Below are 8,762 nucleotides of genomic sequence, written 5' to 3'. Positions count from 1 at the left end.
AGATAGATAGATAGATAGATAGATAGATAGATAGATAGATAGATAGATAGATAGATAGATAGATAGATAGATAGATAGATAGATAGATAGATAGATAGATGCACAAACTGACAGACAGACAGAAATAAAGAAGGAAAGACAGACAGACAGACAGACAGACAGACAGACAGACAGACAGACAAACAGATATACAGACAGGCAGACAAACAGAGGCATGGTTGGAGGGACGGACAGACATACAAAAAGAAAGTTGGCCAGACAGACAGACAGAAAGAATGACAGACAGACCAAAAATTGGCAGAACAGACAGACAGACAGATCAACCAATCGATAGATAGATAGATAGATAGATAGATAGATAGATAGATAGATAGATAGATAGATAGATAGATAGATAGATAGATAGATAGATAGATAGATAGATAGATAGATAGATAGATAGATAGATAGATAGATAGATAGATAGATAGATAGATAAATAGACAGACAGACAGACAGACAGACAGACAGACAGAGAAAGTTGGCCAGACAGATAGACAGAATAACAGACAGACCAAAAATGGACAGGACAGATAGATCAGAAAAGAAAGAAAGTCGGCCAAACAGACAGAAAGAAAGACAGTTAAACATAAAATTGGCAGGTCATAGAAGACAAACAGATAAACAGAAAGAAAGACAGACAGACAAAAAAAGAAAGAACTTTGGCCAAACAGACAGAAAGTCAGACATACAGACAGATAGATTGAGGAATGGATGGAAGGACAGGCAGACAGACAGACAGACAGACAGACAGAAAGAAAGAAAGAAAGAAAGAAAGAAAGAAAGAAAGAAAGAAAGAAAGAAAGAAAGAAAGAAAGAAAGAAAGAAAGAAAGAAAGAAAGAAAGAAAGAAAGAAAGAAAGACAAAAAAGGGAGAAAAGGTAAGTTGGCCAGACAGACAGATAATATTAATTGTCCACTGTCCTTAAAAATAATGGTCCAATTATACAAGCTACAGGAAAGAAACATTTGAAAGGTCTGACAAATGACAAACGCTCAGGAGGAGAGAGAGAAAACAGAACACACACACACACAGCACTGAACACTGGAGAGAATAGAAAAGTTACTTGATCAGGCATCAGTCTGGCAGTCTGTGGGCTCACTTCTGCTCATCTGCTCTGAGGCACAGCAGCCCCTAATACAACCAGCCCCTCGACGCACAGAGTCCAACCCTCCACACACACACATAAACAGAAAAAGGGGACACACCTGTAGCCACATCTGACTGACTTTATTCATCCTCTCTCACACACCTGAATCTCTAATCTGTCTCATTAGGAAATAACAACATTCATGTGCTGTTAAGAGACTTTCAACGGAAAGAAACCAATTATGAAGCAGCGTTGAAAGGGCTGAGAAAGTGAAACAGGGAGCTAATTTACATCTATAAATACTTCATGATACTCCACGGCCTCTTCATAACACCACGCACACATACACACAGACACAAAACATGAGCACACTCTCCTACACACTCTGAAAGACTCGTAATTATGAAGCGAAGCTGAGAAAATGTGTGATAAAGTGCTAAAGTTGTGTGATTAGTTGGGAAAGTTTTAGGCGCAAGAAAAACTCATGAATTGTTTACCTCGTTCTTGTCTCATAAAGTCAAATCAGCTCTTAAAAGCGGATTACTGCGGGGATCTTCCGGTGTTTACTGGCTTCTTGTGATTGCAGCCATCTGCTTGAGTTACTCACTTCTTTCACTGGTCAACTTCAACCACTCGAATGTGTGTCAGTGTGTGTGAAAGTTGCAAGAAGGGAATATACTAAGGATGGTGTTTGTATCGTGCACTTTGCATTCAATTGGATTAACAAGATAGTATGTTGACTGTTTATGCAATCTAAATATGTCACAAAATACTATAGTATAAATTACAGAATATGAGGCTACAATGGTTTTAGAATCCAATAATACGGTTGAAGGCCGTTAATTCTTACTTGAATTTGTAAAAAAATATTTCTTTAGTGCTGTAAGAAAGAGATTTCCTCCCCAATACATTTTAAAGGGCACCTATGGTGAAAAATCTACTTTTCAAGCTGTTTGGACAGACAAGTGTGTAGGTATAGTGTATAGACTGTCATATTGAGGTGATATAAACACACTGAGTCCTTTTTTTTTCAATTTAACAACATAAAAACCTTGGACTAATTGGAGCGGTTTTCAGTCTGCAAGCAACTTGAAGTAGGAGTGCGGTTCCACCACCCACCAAATTGATTGACAGCTGCGTATTAGCATGTCCTGGTAGTCACATGTATAATCATATCAACAAGACACGATGTGCGCAAAGCAACCGGGAATAAAGGTCTGTTCAGTTTGCTAGGATCATCAATCATCATCAAATGTGATCAAGAAGAGTGAGTTTCACAAGTTTAAAGTGTTTTAAAACAGAGCATGTGCGTAATAAATTACAGCGATTCACTTCAGATTTACTTCATCAGCACAGCCGCGTGTCAGAACAATTATAAAATTGTGGACGTTAAATCAGGTTTATTTTGTACATTAACATAGCAGATATCCATACAGCAGTGGAGATTAACCTGTATCCTGTCACATTTGCGTGCAAAGAGTGCAACGCTAAACGCGCGCACTGTCTGTGTGTGTGTGTGTGTGTGTGTGTGTGTGTGTGTGTGTGCGCGTGAACTTTGTAACGACATTGTGTGTGACTCATCGTTTCAACTTAACATAAAAAATGCATCAAATACTAAGTTCTTACTGTAGTATTTCTCACAAATGCTACGTGAGATCTGCTTCCTTTATGTCTGTCTGTTGTCTGATGCAGCCGAGGGAGGAGATTAATGCACACAGAAAGGCACGTAGAAACGGTGGGCGGGGAGGACTAGCCTTAAAGGTGCAGTACAACAAAACTGCCTTCTGGTGCAAAAATGTATAAAATAGAATCTTATAAAAGGTATAATAAATAATCTGATGGGTGTTTTGAGCTGAAACTTTACAGACACATTCTGGAGACACAAAAGATTCATAATAAATCTGAAAAAGCAGTAACCTAGGTGCCCTTTAAACATAATTCAGTCATTCAGTTTCCTTTGGCTTAAGGCTGACTTATACTTCTGCATTGAGTGATGGGTGTGACCCACGGCGCATGTCTTGCGTGTGGTCATGCATTTATACTTCTGCGTGCTGTTTGTGTTGCTCTGTGATAACACTTCCGAATTGATAGCTGGCTGTATGTTCTATGTTCTGTTCTGGCTGGTTATGTTCTTCTGTGTCGAGTTTCTTTGTGGGTGTTTTGTTTATTCTGATGTACAAGTAGCTAAAACTCGCTTATTCAGAGGCGGGAACTGGCGAACATGCAACAACTTTAATCATAAGGTAAACACAAATCAACAGTTTCTATCAGTAGTTACATTTTTTGAGAGGTGCGCATCAGCGTCAGAAGTATAAATCAGCCTTTAGTCACTTTATTTATCAGGGGTCGCCACAGCGGAATGAACCGCCAACTTATCCAGCATATGTTTTACACAGCTGATGCCCTTCCAGCTGCCACCCAGTACTAGGAAACACCCCTACACTCTCACACATACACTATGGCCAGTTTAGTTTATTAAACTCACCTATATCGTGTGTCTTTGGACTTTGGGAGAAACCGGAGCACCCGGAGGAATCCCACGCGAACACGGGGAGAACATGAAATGAAATGCCAACTGATCCAGCTGGGACTCGAACCAGCGACCTTCTTGCTGTGAGGCGATAGAACTAACCACTGTCATGGTTTATCAATCATCAATTTTCAAATATAATAGCTTTAATAACTAATTTCTTTAGTCTTTGGCGATGATTACAAAATATTTGACTATTTTTAACACTATTGAGCTTAAAAGTTTGATTTAAAGGCTTAACTTTAGTCAAGTGTGTCTAATTTGAGGGCGTAGAATTGGCATGGACGGAGGGGACATGTCTCCACCAATTTCTGAAATGACCCTCTGGGTGCTCTGGTTTCCCCCACAAGTCCGAAGACATGTGGTATAGGTCAATTAAGTAAGCTAAATTGTCCGTAGTATTTGTGTGTGAATAAGTGTGTATGGATGTTTTCCCAGTCATTGGTTGCAGCTGGAAGGGCATCCGCTGCGTAAAACATGTGCTGGATAAGTTGGCGGTTCATTCTGCTGTGGTGAGTAATAAAGGGTCTAAGCAGAAAAGAAATGAATGAACTGTTTCTTCTATATTATTAATTACTTTATTTATGTTTTTGAAGGCGTGAAACAGAATTTGTGCTGTTCGATGCATGCACTTTTGGGAGGTATGTCCCCACCAATGTCTAGAGCAAAGCTACGCCCTTGAATTATTTAGGCAAGTTATTAAAGAACAATGGTTTTTTCTGTAGCCAATCGAAAAAAAAAAATAATAATTTTGAGAATGCTTAAATTTCAGAAAAATTAAAGAAAAAAAAGACTACTGAAACATATTATAGGAACTATTGTGAAAGCCTCCCTTCTCTGTTAAGAATCACTTGGGTAATATGAGAAAAATAACTGTTTAAGGGATGTTTATCTATGGTTATAATTGAGCTGGAGTAGGTTTTATTCCATTTTCGGAAATAATTCAGCCCTGTTTTAGTAGAATAAACACTGTAAAATAAAATATAGAGTTTACAGTTTACTTTTACTAAACATTTCTTGGGACGGTCGCTGGTTTGTGTTCTGGCTGAGCCAGTTGGCATTTCTGTGTGGAGTTTGCATGTTCTCCCCGTGTTCGTGTGGGTTTCCTCCGGGTGATCCAATAACCCCCACAGTCCAAAGACATGCGATATAGGTGAATTGGGTAAACTAAAATTGGCCACAGTGTACGGGTGTGTGTGAGAATGTGAGAGTGTATGCATGTATCCCAGTGATGGGTTGTGGCTGGAAAGGCACTCACTGTGTAAAACATATGGTGGAATAGTTGGTGATTCATTGCACTGTGGTGACCCCTGATAAATCAGGGGCTAAGCTAAAGGAAAATGAATGAACATTACTTTGTAAAATGTACTTGCATTTGCTAATCTCTGTTCTGTAGGAACTGGGTTTTACAAATTTAATTCACAAAAAACCTTTCAGTTGTTGTTGTTATTGCTTAGTATGTTTTTACTTTAAAGAACCTTGTGTATGATGGAAAGGTTCTATGGATGTTAAAAGTTCTTCATGAACCAATCAATGGCAATAAAGTACCTTTTTTTCTAGGTGTGCATTTTACATTGTAGAGCAAAACCTTCAAGTATTATCAACTTACTTATTTTTACCACAGACAGAATTTTACACATAAATGTAAAACACTATTATTCATTCATTTTCTTTTCGGCTTAGTTCCCCTTAATTAATCAGGGGTCACCACAGCGCAATGAACTGCCAACTTATCCAGCACATGTTCTACGATGTCCTTCCAGCTGCAACCCAACACTGGGTACCACCCATACACACTCTTTCACACGCATACACTACAGACAATTTTAGCTTATTCAATTCACCTATAGCACATGTCTTTGGACTGTGGAGAAAACCGGAGTCATATACTTAAAGTTAAATACAGGAGAAAAAAACAGAGTTAAATATGGGGAGAACATGCAAACTCCACACAGAAATGCCATCTGACCCAGCCGGGGCTCGAACCAGCAACCTTCTTGGTGTGAGGCGACCGTGCTACCCACTGCGTCACCATGATGCCCTAAAAACTAATATCTATTACAAAATCTCATTAGAAAAACTAGTTAGTTTTCAAGGTTTTGGCAAAATTGCTGCAGTATTTAGGATTACGGCAGGGTCATTTTTCCCCCTTAACTTTTCAAATTTTTTTTTTGTTGCCTCAAGCACTGACTAATTTCCAACCCTGCAAGGCTGCACCAGTACTTTTTCATTAAGAATGGAGAGCTAAACAGCATGTGTTGTGTAATCCTTGCTTTAATGAATGTGATTGTAAGATCATAAATGTGTATATTAGTCCACACACAGCCTTTTGTTCCCTAAGTCAATGTCATCGTGTGTGTGCAGCTGCCTTTAACGTCATGCCACTTCATTTACAGCCTCCCCTACTGCTAGTGAAAGTGTGCGTGTAGGTGTAGGAGTGTGTGTGTGTGAGTTAGACATGCCATTAATGAAATGATTTATGCATATTCCGACAATCTCCCGTGACTTTGTGCGATTGTGTCAGTGGATGTGTAATGCATGTAAGACCTAATAATGTAATGACTTTTAACTGTGCCTCGTACGTTTTAAACATACAAGACAAATTACTCTTTTGATCGGTGATGTTTTCCTTTAGCAATCTGAACAGGTGTGAATATGATGATTTGACAGGAGTTTGGAGCGTGTCGTCCACAGATGCTCAGCGTTTGGGCTAATATTTGTTGGAGATGTACTACTGGGGGCTTTTTTTTCCTGACAAGCCTAATCTGTTTAGAACAGAATGCTGGCATTTCCAGACAGTTCCTAGATAACAGAGACATAATCTTTAAGCAAAAGTCAGATATCTCAATGGGAACCCAGAGACTTCTTCTGAAAGTAATTGACGTTACCTGCTGTGTTATCTATATTCATGTAAAAACTAATGTTTCATGTTATCTTAATGTTATTTTCCTTCAGAACAGTTATAAATATCTATATAATGAACAATTATTATGAAAAGAAATATGCAGATAAACTTGAATAAATATCAGAGACCAAAAACAAATAACAGATCAACCAAAACTGAAAATTTGCTGCTATTTTACTCACCCACAGAGGCCATGAGAGATGTAGGTGGCTTTTTCATCAGTAGAACATTAGGGAAATGCAAATTAAAGGCAATAATGTTGTAAATAATGTACAGTTTCTTGCAGAGACCAATCAATTTGCTTCATAAGACCTCAATGTATCAGGAGCCATGGATTTTCATTTTGTTTTGTATGTTTGACTCTTAAAATGCCAGTAGCTTGTGATTTGCATGTTATGATTAAAAAAAGAGCAATGTTTCATCTAAAAAAAAAAATTCTTTATCCCTTATTTACTGTTGGGCATGTTGGCCATAACTTTTTGTGTTTCAGCTAGCAGAATGTTTTTTTAAGCTCAACAATACACTCTGGGCAATTTTACTACCCTTTTGTTATGTTAGGGTTAAAAACATTCACTAAATTAAATTAAACTGCTGTAAAAATGCATTAGATAAATACTTTTTTAAATTTTTGTGCATTAATCTGTTAATTAACCTCAGTCCTGATCGAAACTACTCAATTGTTTGGAAAATTAGAGGATTTTAACTCTTTAATTGATTTGGTGAAAAAATAACACTCAAAATGGTGCATTTCAATATAAAAAGTAATTGTGGACTGGATTTTTTTTTACCTTTTATCAAAGTCTTGGACATGTGAGACAGCATTGCCTTTGATACATTGTATATGATTGATTTTCAATGTGGTCATGTTACTGGCCCTTGAACATTTCCTGCTTGTTATCAAACTATTTCGTAACTGTAACAAGAGGCAATTCAATCATAACTTAATGTTAAAACAGCTGCCATTACATTATTTATTAATATGTGGCTCTTTTTGGATTCTCAGAAGCTTTAGAAGTTAAACATGTAAAACAGGAAATGCATTGGGACTATTGTTTTTGTTTACATCCCTCAAAATTGTCTATACGCATAACTGAGTAGGATAAACTTTTTATTGGATAAGATGCGCATAATCTACGAAGGAAACACTTTTACCAAACAAATTCCAGTATGCGCATTAAAGTCATTTGATTTTGTTATAAGAGATCATGTGATGATTAAAATGTGTGTGACTGGACAAACCAGCAGGCTGAGCACATTGTAAAACATCTGAAATGTTGTTTTGGTCATTCTAAAACGCCTTCAGCATTTCAGTATTAGTGTTATTATAATATTAATTACCTCCAGAACTGTCAAGAGCGTCTATGCACCACATCTCACACCTTTAAACATCACCACATGCTCATTGCATGTCGGCATCTGTCTTTTGAGGTGCAAGTCATTTATTAAATAAAGAAAAGATTCACGCAGCTTCTCCTAACGCAGCAAATTCAATTTTTACTGTTGATATTTGGCGCCAGTTAATCAGGAAGTGATGATTTTGTTCTCTTTGACTCATTGGATGGAAACGCTGCATTATTTGCACATCTTTTATGCGATATTACAGTTTTGCGCATAAATTTAATTTGTATCTTTGGATGGAAAAATAGCAAGTGGTTTTAGGTTTTGATCGAATCATATTGAACATAAAACTGCGAACTACTAATGCTATTTTTATCAAATCTCTATTTTATTGTATATTAATGTGACTAACGTGAGTTAAATGAATAAATTAAGTATTCTTTTTAATGTGAAAATTGGTCGAAATAAATTAATTGCAAAACTTTAATTAAAATTGCAAATCAAAGTGAGAATATTGATGATGTCCAGCCTGATCTCACAAGGAAACCTAACTATTTTACATTTTGTCAGTTTAGTGGCTAATTCGTACAAGTTCAGTTGTACAAAAATCTACCATGTTAAAAAGCCACCCAACCATCATTGGGGGATGAGCAAATCTAATTAAATTTTTCGAATTAGATAATACGAATTGATATGAATTAGCCACTAAATCAAAAAGTTACGAATTGCCGTGAGACTGAGTTGTGATGTCTGACAAGAACCGTGCTTTTTGCAGCAGAGAAAGCAGCAATATAGCCAGTATTTTTAATGTATTATCATATCTGTTCCTTCTTATGTCAGATTGTTCAATTTAAACAATG

Source organism: Danio aesculapii, chromosome 2 (assembly GCF_903798145.1).
Source record: "Danio aesculapii chromosome 2, fDanAes4.1, whole genome shotgun sequence".
Classification (NCBI taxonomy): domain Eukaryota; kingdom Metazoa; phylum Chordata; class Actinopteri; order Cypriniformes; family Danionidae; genus Danio; species Danio aesculapii.
Note: the sequence above shows the minus strand (reverse complement) of the source record.